Source organism: Oncorhynchus keta, unplaced genomic scaffold (genome assembly GCF_023373465.1).
Source record: "Oncorhynchus keta strain PuntledgeMale-10-30-2019 unplaced genomic scaffold, Oket_V2 Un_contig_21016_pilon_pilon, whole genome shotgun sequence".
Lineage (NCBI taxonomy): Eukaryota > Metazoa > Chordata > Actinopteri > Salmoniformes > Salmonidae > Oncorhynchus > Oncorhynchus keta.
Window position 1 is genome coordinate 19,786 of NW_026282270.1, and position 11,915 is coordinate 31,700.

Genomic DNA, 11,915 nt, shown 5'->3' on the forward strand with positions numbered 1-11,915 from the left:
TTCTTGTGTCTGTAGCCCACCCAGACGACTCTAGTCTTTTCTTCCATTAACTGGTTTTAGTCTACCTTAGTAGCTTCCAGACCCTTCTGTTTCTTGTGTCTGCAGCCCACCCAGACGACTCTAGTCTTTTCTTCCATTAACTGGTTTTAAGTCTACCTTAGTAGCTTCCAGACCCTTCTGTTTCTTGTGTCTGCAGCCCACCCAGACGACTCTAGTCTTTTCTTCCATTAACTGGTTTTAAGTCTACCTTAGTAGCTTCCAGACCCTTCTGTTTCTTGTGTCTGCAGCCCACCCAGACGACTCTAGTCTTTTCTTCCATTAACTGGCTTTAAGTCTACCTTAGTAGCTTCCAGACCCTTCTGTTTCTTGTGTCTGCAGCCCACCCAGACGACTCTAGTCTTTTCTTCCATTAACTGGTTTTAAGTCTACTTTAGTAGCTTCCAGACCCTTCTGTTTCTTGTGTCTGCAGCCCACCCAGACGACTCTAGTCTTTTCTTCCATTAACTGGTTTTAAGTCTACCTTAGTAGCTTCCAGACCCTTCTGTTTCTTGTGTCTGCAGCCCACCCAGACGACTCTAGTCTTTTCTTTCATTAACTGGTTTTAAATATACCTTAGTAGCTTCCAGACCCTTCTGTTTCTTGTGTCTGCAGCCCACCCAGACAACTCTAGTCTTTTCTTCCATTAACTGGTTTTAAGTCTACCTTAGTAGCTTCCAGACCCTTCTGTTTCTTGTGTCTGCAGCCCACCCAGACGACTCTAGTCTTTTCTTCCATTAACTGGTTTTAAGTCTACCTTAGTAGCTTCCAGGCCCTTCTGTTTCTAGTGTCTGCACCCACCCAGACGACTCTAGTCTTTTCTTCCATTAATTGGTTTTAAGTCTACCTTGTAGCTTCCAGACCCTTCTGTTTCTAGTGTCTGCAGCCCACCCAGACGACTCTAGTCTTTTCTTCCATTAATTGGTTTTAAGTCTACCTTAGTAGCTTCCAGACCCTTCTGTTTCTTGCCCGCCAGTTGGTTCTTCAGGTCTTTGATCTCAGCCTCTAGCAGTGTAATGACCTCTTCATAGTCCTGCTCTGCACTGTTACTCTGTCTGTCTCTCTGCACTGCCTCCGCTACCTGCAGGGGTAGAAGAAGAAGAAGAAGAAGAAGAAGAAGAAGAAGAAGAAGAAGAAGAAGAAGAAGAAGAAGAAGAAGAGATGAAGAAGTACCCAACGGAAATTCAACTTGGGACACATACCAGCCGTACTGCAGACATTTACATGAGTACACATACTGTACACAGAGAGACCATGGAGCAGCTGCGGGGGTGAAGTCTTGTCTTGTTTCGGGGTTTATTAGTGGATAAATATTACCTGCACACGAGTCTTCAGACGACTGTTCTCCTCCACCGTCGCACACGCTTTCTGATGGAGGGAGGGAGGGAGGGAGGGATGGAGAGAGAGGGAGGGAGGGATGGAGGGATGGAGAGAGAGGGAGGGAGGGAATGAGGGAGGGAGGGAGGGAATGAGGGAGGGAGGGAGGGAATGAGGGATGGAGAGAGAGGGAGGGAGGGAATGAGGGAGGGAATGAGAGAGGGAGAGAGAGAGGGAGGGAGGGATGGAGAGAGAGAGATGAGAGGGAATGAGGGAGGGAGGGATGGAGAGAGAGGGAGGGAATGAGTGAAGGAAAAAGAGCAAGAATGAGTGTGTTAATACAACTATGCCTGGCAAAGATAGGACAAGATAGGATACGAAACTATATGATAAGGTAGAATAAGATATAAGATACGACAAGATACGATAGGATACGATAGGATACGATAGGATAAGATGAGATACGATACGGAGGGATAAGGTGGGATATGCTGGGATACGCTGGGATACGATATGCTGGGATACGATGGGATATGGTGGGATATGCTGGGATACGCTGGGATACGATATGCTGGGATACGGTGGGATATGCTGGGATACGCTGGGATACGATATGCTGGGATACGGTGGGATACGATGGGATACGATGGGATATGCTGGGATACGCTGGGATACGATATGCTGGGATACGGTGGGATACGATATGCTGGGATACGCTGGGATACGATATGCTGGGATACGATGGGATACGATATGCTGGGATACGGTGGGATACGATATGCTGGGATACGATATGCTGGGATACGATATGCTGGGATACGCTGGGATACGATATGCTGGGATACGGTGGGATACGATATGCTGGGATACGGTGGGATACGATGGGATACGATGGGATATGGTGGGATATGATGGGATATGATGGGATATGATGGGATATGATGGGATATGGTGGGATACGATGGGATATGGTGGGATATGATGGGATATGATGGGATATGGTGGGATACGGTGGGATATGATGGGATACGGTGGGATATGATGGGATATGGTGGGATACGATGGGATATGGTGGGATATGGTGGGATACGATGGGATATGATGGGATATGGTGGGATATGGTGGGATATGATGGGATATGGTGGGATATGATGGGATACGATGGGATATGATGGGATATGGTGGGATATGATGGGATATGATGGGATATGATGGGATATGATGGGATATGATGGGATATGGTGGGATATGATGGGATATGGTGGGATACGATGGGATATGATGGGATATGATGGGATACGATGGGATATGATGGGATATGGTGGGATATGATGGGATATGGTGGGATATGATGGGATATGATGGGATATGCTGGGATACGGTGGGATATGATGGGATACGCTGGGATACGGTGGGATACGATATGCTGGGATACGATGAGATACGATATGCTGGGATACGGTGGGATACGGTGGGATACGATGGGATACGATGTGATATGATGGGATATGGTGGGATACGATGGGATACGGTGGGATACGGTGGGATATGGTGGGATATGGTGGGATACGGTGGGATATGATGGGATATGGTGGGATACGATGGGATACGATGGGATATGGTGGGATACGGTGGGATACGATGGGATATGGTGGATACGGTGGATATGATGGGATATGGTGGGATATGGGATGGGATATGGTGGGATATGATGGGATACGGTGGATATGGTGGGATATGGGATATGGTGGATACGGATATGGGATATGATGGATATGGTGGGATATGATGGATACGATGGGATATGGTGGATATGATGGGATATGATGGGATATGATGGATATGATGGGATATGATGGATACGGTGGATACGATGGGATATGATGGGATATGATGGATATGATGGGATACGGTGGATACGATGGGATATGATGGGATATGGTGTGATATGATGGGATATGTGGTGGGATATGATGGGATGGTGGATACGATGGGATATGGTGGGATATGGTGGGATATGATGGGATACGATGGGATATGGTGGGATATGATGGATATGATGGGATACGGTGGGATACGGTGGGATATGGTGGGATATGATGGGATATGATGGGATATGGTGGGATACGGTGGGATACGATGGGATATGGTGGGATATGATGGGATATGATGGGATATGGTGGGATATGATGGGATATGATGGGATATGGTGGGATATGATGGGATATGGTGGGATATGGTGGGATATGATGGGATATGGTGGGATATGATGGGGATATGGTGGGATATGATGGGATATGGTGGGATATGGTGGGATATGATGGATATGATGGGATACGATGAGATATGGTGGATATGATGGGATATGGATATGGTGGATATGATGGATATGATACGATGGGATATGGTGGGATATGATGGGATATGGTGGGATATGGATGGGGATACGGTGGATATGGTGGGATACGATGGGATATGGTGGGATATGATGGGATATGGTGGATATGATATGATGGGATATGGATACGATGGGATATGATGGGATATGATGGATATGATGGATACGATGGGATATGGTGGATATGGTGGGATATGATGGATATGATGGGATATGATGGGATATGGTGGATATGGTGGATATGGTGGGATATGATGGATATGATGGATATGATGGATATGATGGATATGATGGGATATGGGATATGGTGGATATGATGGGATGATGGATACGGGGATATGGGATATGGTGGATATGATGGGATATGATGGGATATGGTGGATATGATGGGATACGATGGATATGATGGGATATGGTGGGATATGATGGATATGATGGGATATGGTGATATGATGGGATATGGTGGGATATGGATATGGTGGATATGATGGGATATGGTGGATATGATGGGATATGGTGGATATGATGGATATGGTGGATATGGTGGGATATGATGGGATATGGATATGGGATATGATGGGATATGGTGGGATATGGGATACGATGGATATGATGGGATATGGTGGGATATGATGGGATACGATGGGATATGTGGATATGATGGGATATGGTGGATACGATGGGATATGATGGGATATGGTGGATATGATGGATATGGTGGGATATGATGGGATACGATGGGATATGATGGGATGGATACGATGGGATACGATGGGATATGTGTGGGATATGGTGGATATGGATACGATGGGATATGGTGGATATGATGGGATATGGTGGGATATGATGGGATGGTGGGATATGATGGATATGATGGATATGGTGGATATGATGGGATATGGTGATACGATGGGATACGATGGGATATGATATGATGGGATATGATGGGATATGGTGGGATATGATGGGATATGATGGGATACGATGGATATGGTGGATATGATGGATATGATGGGATGATGGGATATGGTGGATATGGTGGGATATGATGGGATATGGTGGGATACGATGGGATATGGTGGATATGATGGATATGATGGGATACGATGGATATGGTGGGATATGATGGGATATGGTGGATATGATGGGATATGGTGGGATACGCTGGGATACGATGGATATGATGGGATACGATGGGATATGGTGGATATGATGGGATATGGTGGATATGGTGGGATACGCTGGGATACGATGGATATGATGGGATATGAGTGGTAGAGCATGGCGCTTGTAACGCCCAGGGTAGTGGGTTCGATACGGGACCACCCATGGGAATGTATGCACACATGACTGATGGATAAAAGGATAAATGGATATATTATTATATTATTATATGGTGGATATGATGGGATATGGTGGGATATGATGGGATATGGTGGGATACGGTGGATATGATGGATATGGTGGATATGATGGGGGATATGATGGGATATGATGGGATATGGTGGATATGATGGGATATGGTGGATATGGTGGATATGATGGATATGGTGGATATGATGGATACGATGGGATGATGGATATGGTGGATACATATGGTGGATATGATGGATATGGTGGATATGATGGGATGATGGATATGATGGGATATGGTGGATATGATGGATATGATGGGATATGGTGGGATATGGTGGATATGATGGGATATGATGGATATGATGGATATGATGGGATATGGTGGATATGATGGATATGATGGGATATGGTGGGATATGATGGATATGGTGGATATGGTGGGATATGATGGGATATGATGGGATATGGTGGGATATGATGGATATGGTGGATGATGGGATATGGTGGATATGATGGGATATGATGGGATACGATGGGATATGGTGGTGGGATATGATGGGATATGTGGATACGATGGGATATGGTGGGATATGATGGGATACGATGGGATATGGATGGGATATGATGGATATGATGGATATGGTGGGATATGGTGGGATATGATGGATATGGGATATGATGGATATGATGGGATATGGTGGGATATGATGGGATATGATGGGATATGGTGGATATGATGGATATGGTGGATATGATGGATATGATGGGATACGGTGGGATATGATGGATGGTGGATATGATGATGGGATATGGTGGGGATATGGTGGATATGATGGGATATGGTGGGATATGATGGATATGATGGGATATGGGGATGGGATATGGTGGGATACGATGGGATACGATGGGATATGGTGGATATGGTGGATATGATGGGATATGGTGGGATATGATGGGATATGATGGGATATGGTGGGATATGATGGGATATGATGGGATATGGTGGGATATGATGGGATATGATGGGATACGATGGGATATGGTGGGATATGATGGGATATGGTGGGATATGATGGGATATGATGGGATATGGTGGGATATGATGGGATATGGTGGGATACGATGGGATATGATGGGATATGATGGGATATGATGGGATATGATGGGATATGATGGGATACGATGGGATATGATGGGGTGGGATATGATGGATATGGTGGATACGATGGGATATGATGGGATACGGTGGGATATGATGGATGGGATATGGGATATGGTGGGATATGATGGATATGATGGATATGATGGGATACGATGGGATATGATGGATATGGTGGGATATGATGGGATATGATGGGATATGATGGGATATGATGGATATGGTGGATATGATGGGATACGATGGATATGGTGGGATATGATGGGATATGGTGGATATGGTGGGATATGATGGATATGGTGGATATGATGGGATATGGTGGATATGATGGATATGATGGGATGATGGGATACGATGGATATGGTGGATATGATGGATACGATGGGATATGGTGGATACGGTGGGATATGGATATGGTGGGATATGGTGGATATGGTGGGATATGATGGATATGGTGGGATATGGTGGGATATGGTGGATATGGTGGGATACGATGGATATGGTGGGATATGGTGGGATATGATGGGATATGGTGGGATATGATGGGATATGGTGGGATATGGTGGGATATGATGGGATATGGTGGGATACGATGGGATATGGTGGGATACGGTGGATATGATGGGATATGGTGGGATCACGATGGGATATGGTGGATATGGTGGATATGATGGGATATGGTGGATATGTGGATATGGTGGGATATGGTGGGATATGATGGGATATGGTGGGATATGGTGGATACGATGGGATATGTGGATATGGTGGATATATGGGATATGGTGGATATGATGGGATGATGGTGGATATGATGGGATACGGTGGATATGGATGGATATGGATACGATGGATGGGATATGATGGGATATGGATGGGATACGGTGGGATATGATGGGATACGGTGGGATATGATGGGATATGGTGGGATACGCTGGGATATGATGGGATATGGTGGGATATGATGGGATATGATGGATATGATGGGATGATGGATATGGTGGGATATGATGGGATATGGTGGGATATGATGGGATATGGTGGATACGATGGGATATGATGGATATGATGGGATATGATGGGATATGGTGGATATGATGGATACGATGGGATATGATGGGATGATGGGATATGATGGATATGGGGATATGATGGATATGGGATGGATATGATGGATATGATGGGATATGATGGGATACGATGGATATGATGGGATATGGTGGGATATGGTGGGATATGATGGATATGATGGGATATGATGGATATGGTGGATATGATGGGATATGATGGGATATGGTGGGATATGGGGATATGGTGGATATGATGGATACGATGGATATGATGGGATACGATGGGATATGATGGTGGATATGATGGGATATGATGGATATGGATATGATGGGATATGATGGATATGGTGGGATATGGTGGATACGGGGATATGGTGGATATGATGGGAATGATGGGATATGATGGATATGGTGGATACGATGGGATATGGTGGATATGGTGGATATGATGGGATATGATGGGATATGGTGGATATGATGGGATATGATGGGATATGGTGGATATGATGGATATGGTGGGATACGATGGGATATGATGGACATGATGGGATATGATGGGGTGGGATATGATGGGATATGATGGGATATGATGGATATGGTGGATACAGGATGATGGGATATGGTGGGATACGATGGGATATGGTGGATGGTGATGGATATGGTGGATATGATGGATATGGGATATGGTGGATATGGTGGATATGATGGGATATGGTGGGATATGGTGGGATATGATGGATATGGATATGGTGGATATGATGGATATGGTGGATATGATACGATGGGATATGGTGGGATATGATGGGATATGGTGGGATATGGTGGATATGGTGGATATGGTGGATATGGTGGATATGGTGGGATATGGGGATATGATGGATATGGTGGATATGATGGGATATGGTGGGATACGATGGGATATGGTGGGATATGATGGGATATGGTGGATACGATGGGAAATGGTGGGATACGATGGGATATGATGGGATATGGTGGGATATGATGGGATATGGTGGGATACGATGGGATACGGTGGGATACGATGGGATATGATGGGATATGGTGGGATACGATGGGATATGGTGGGATACGATGGGATATGGTGGGATATGATGGGATATGGTGGGATATGGTGGGATATGGTGGGATATGGTGGGATATGGTGGGATACGATGGGATATGATGGGATATGGTGGATATGATGGATATGGACGGGATACGATGGGATATGGTGGATATGGTGGATATGGTGGATATGATGGGATATGGTGGGATATGGTGGGATACGGTGGGATATGGTGGGATATGATGGTATATGGTGGGATATGGTGGGATATGGTGGGATACGATGGGATATGATGGGATATGGTGGGATATGGTGGGATATGATGGGATACGATGGGATATGATGGGATATGATGGGATATGATGGGATATGGTGGGATATGGTGGGATATGATGGGATACGATGGGATATGATGGGATACGATGGGATATGATGGGATATGATGGATATGGTGGGATATGATGGGATATGATGGGATATGATGGGATATGATGGATATGGTGGATATGATGGATATGATGGGATATGGTGGGATATGATGGGATACGATGGGATACGGTGATGGGATATGATGGGATATGGTGGATATGGTGGGATATGATGGATATGATGGATATGATGGATATGATGGATATGGGGATATGATGGGATATGATGGATATGATGGGATATGATGGGATAAGATGGGATATGATGGGATATGGTGGGATATGATGGGATATGATGGATATGATGGGATACGATGGATATGATGGATATGGTGGATATGGTGGATATGATGGATATGGTGGATATGATGGATACGATGGGATATGGGGATGATGGGATATGATGGGATATGATGGGATATGGTGGGATACGCTGGGATACGATGGGATATGATGGGATATGGTGGGATATGGTGGGATACGATGGGATATGGTGGATATGGTGATACGATGGGATATGGTGGGATATGGTGGGATATGATGGGATATGGTGGGATATGATGGGATATGGTGGGATATGATGGGATATGGTGGGATATGGTGGGATACGATGGGATACGATGGGATACGATGGGATATGGTGGGATACGGTGGGATATACTAAATACAATATAATACTGCTTCATCAACCTATTCTTAAGGATTGTGATTGGCTGAGTCTGGTTGTCACTCACCTCTGAGGTGTTGTGTAGCTCCTCCTCCAGGGTCGACTTGCTGTGCTCTGTGTCCCGGGGTAGTGTAGGAAAACCATCAGGTTGACTGACCTGGGGTAGTGTAGGAAAACCAACAGGTTGACTGACCTGGGGTGTAGGTAAAACCATCAGGTTGACTGACCTGGGGTAGTGTAGGAAAACCATCAGGTTGACTGACCTGGGGTAGTGTAGGAAAACCATCAGGTTGACTGACCTGGGGTAGTGTAGGAAAACCAGCAGGCTGACTGACCTGGGGTAGTGTAGGAAAACCATCAGGTTGACTGACCTGGGGTAGTGTAGGAAAACCATCAGGTTGACTGACCTGGGGTAGTGTAGGAAAACCATCAGGTTGACTGATCTGGGGTAGTGTAGGAAAACCATCAGGTTGACTGACCTGGGGTAGTGTAGGAAAACCATCAGGTTGACTGACCTGGGGTAGTGTAGGAAAACCAACAGGTTGAATATCCTGGGGTAGTGTAGGAAAACCAGCAGGTTGACTGATCTGGGGTAGTGTAGGAAACCCAGCAGGCTGACTGATCTGGGGTAGTGTAGGAAAACCAGCAGGCTGACTGACCTGAGGTAGTGTAGGAAAACCAGCAGGCTGACTGACCTGGGGTAGTGTAGGAAAACCAGCAGGCTGACTGACCTGAGGTAGTGTAGGAAAACAAACAGGTTGACTGATCTGGGGTAGTGTAGGAAAACCATCAGGTTGACTGATCTGGGGTAGTGTAGGAAAACCATCAGGTTGACTGATATGGGGTAGTGTAGGAAAACCAGCAGGTTGACTGATCTGGGGTAGTGTAGGAAAACCAGCAGGTTGACTGACCTGGGGTAGTGTAGGAAAACCAACAGGTTGACTGACCTGGGGTAGTGTAGGAAAACCAACAGGTTGACTGACCTGGGGTAGTGTAGGAAAACCAACAGGTTGACTGACCTGGGGTAGTGTAGGAAAACCAGCAGGTTGACTAACCTGGGGTAGTGTAGGAAAACCAGCAGGCTGACTGATCTGGGGTAGTGTAGGAAAACCAGCAGGCTGACTGTGATTGGACTGTGAACAAAGTTGAAGTCAATTCAATGTTACTCTGATACACACTGCACATTGTAAAATAGTAACATTGTATATTTAAGCAATAAGGCCAGAGGGGGTGTGGCCAATATAAACTATAGACTATATAAACCTCCTCTCACTGTCAACTGCGTTCAATTTCAGCAAACTTAACTTAATGTGTAAATATTTGTATGAACATAATAAGATTCAACAACTGAGACATAAACTGAACAAGTTCCACAGACATGTGACTAACAGAAATGGAATAATGTGTCCCCTGAACAAAGGGGGGGGTCAAAATCAAAAGTAACAGTCAAGTATCTGGTGTGGCCACCAGCTGCATTAAGTACTGCAGTACATCTCCTCCTCATGGACTGCACCAGATTTGCCAGTTCTTGCTGTGAGATGTTACCCCACTCTTCCACCAAGGCACCTACAAGTTCTGGACATTTCTGGGGCCTTAGCCACTCCTCCGATCCAACAGGTCCCAGACGTGCTCAATGGGATTGAGATCCGGGCTCTCGCTGGCCATGGGCCAAGACATTCCTGTCTTGCAGGAAATCACGCACAGAACGAGCAGTATGGCTGGTGGCATTGTCATGCTGGAGGGTCATGTCAGGATGAGCCTACAGGAAGGGTACCACATGAGGAAAGAGGATGTCTTCCCTGTAACACAGCTTTGAGATTGCCTGCAATGACAACAAGCTCAGTCCGATAATGCTGTGACACACCGCCCCCAGACCATGATGGACCCTCCACCTCCAAATCGAATCCGCTCCAGAGTACAGGCCTCAGTGTAACGCTCATTCCTTTGACGATAAACGCGAATCCGACCATCAACCCTGGTGAGACAAAACCACGACTCGTCAGTGAAGAGCACTTTTTGCCAGTCCTGTCTGGTCCAGCGACGGTGGGTTTGTGCCCTATAAGCAACGTTGTTGCCGGTGATGTCTGGTGAGGACCTGCCTTATAACAAGCCTACAAGCCCCTCAGTCCAGCCTTTCTCAGCCTATTGCGGACAGTCTGAGCACTGATGGAGGGATTCATCCGGGAAGAACACACTTCTCTCCAGCGTACAGTGACCATCGAAGGGGCCAGTGACCATCGAAGGGAACATTTGCCCACAGAAGTCGGTTACAACGCCGAATTGCAGTCAGGTCACGACCCTGCACTTTACGCAGATGAACTTCCCCTAAGGCAGTTTCTGACCGCTTGTGCAGTAACTCTTCTCGGTTGTGCAAACCCACAGTTTCATCCGTTGTCCAGGTGGCTTCTCTCAGACCATCCC

The 11,915-nt window shown here is 46.0% G+C and overlaps 2 long non-coding RNA genes across 2 annotated transcripts; one reads left to right on the plus strand and one right to left on the minus strand.

Annotated features, from left to right (window-relative positions):
• Positions 1–9,567: 9,567 nt before the first annotated feature.
• Positions 9,568–10,420, plus strand: LOC127920864 (uncharacterized). The gene is made up of 3 exons (XR_008107710.1): positions 9,568–9,677; positions 9,712–9,963; positions 10,072–10,420. It is a non-coding gene; the product is annotated as an uncharacterized LOC127920864 (long non-coding RNA).
• Positions 9,701–11,060, minus strand: LOC127920863 (uncharacterized). Its single transcript, XR_008107709.1, has 3 exons — positions 10,550–11,060; positions 9,830–9,973; positions 9,701–9,793 (listed from the first exon to the last, which is right to left on the minus strand). It is a non-coding gene; the product is annotated as an uncharacterized LOC127920863 (long non-coding RNA).
• Between the last annotated feature and the right edge of the window lie 855 nt (positions 11,061–11,915).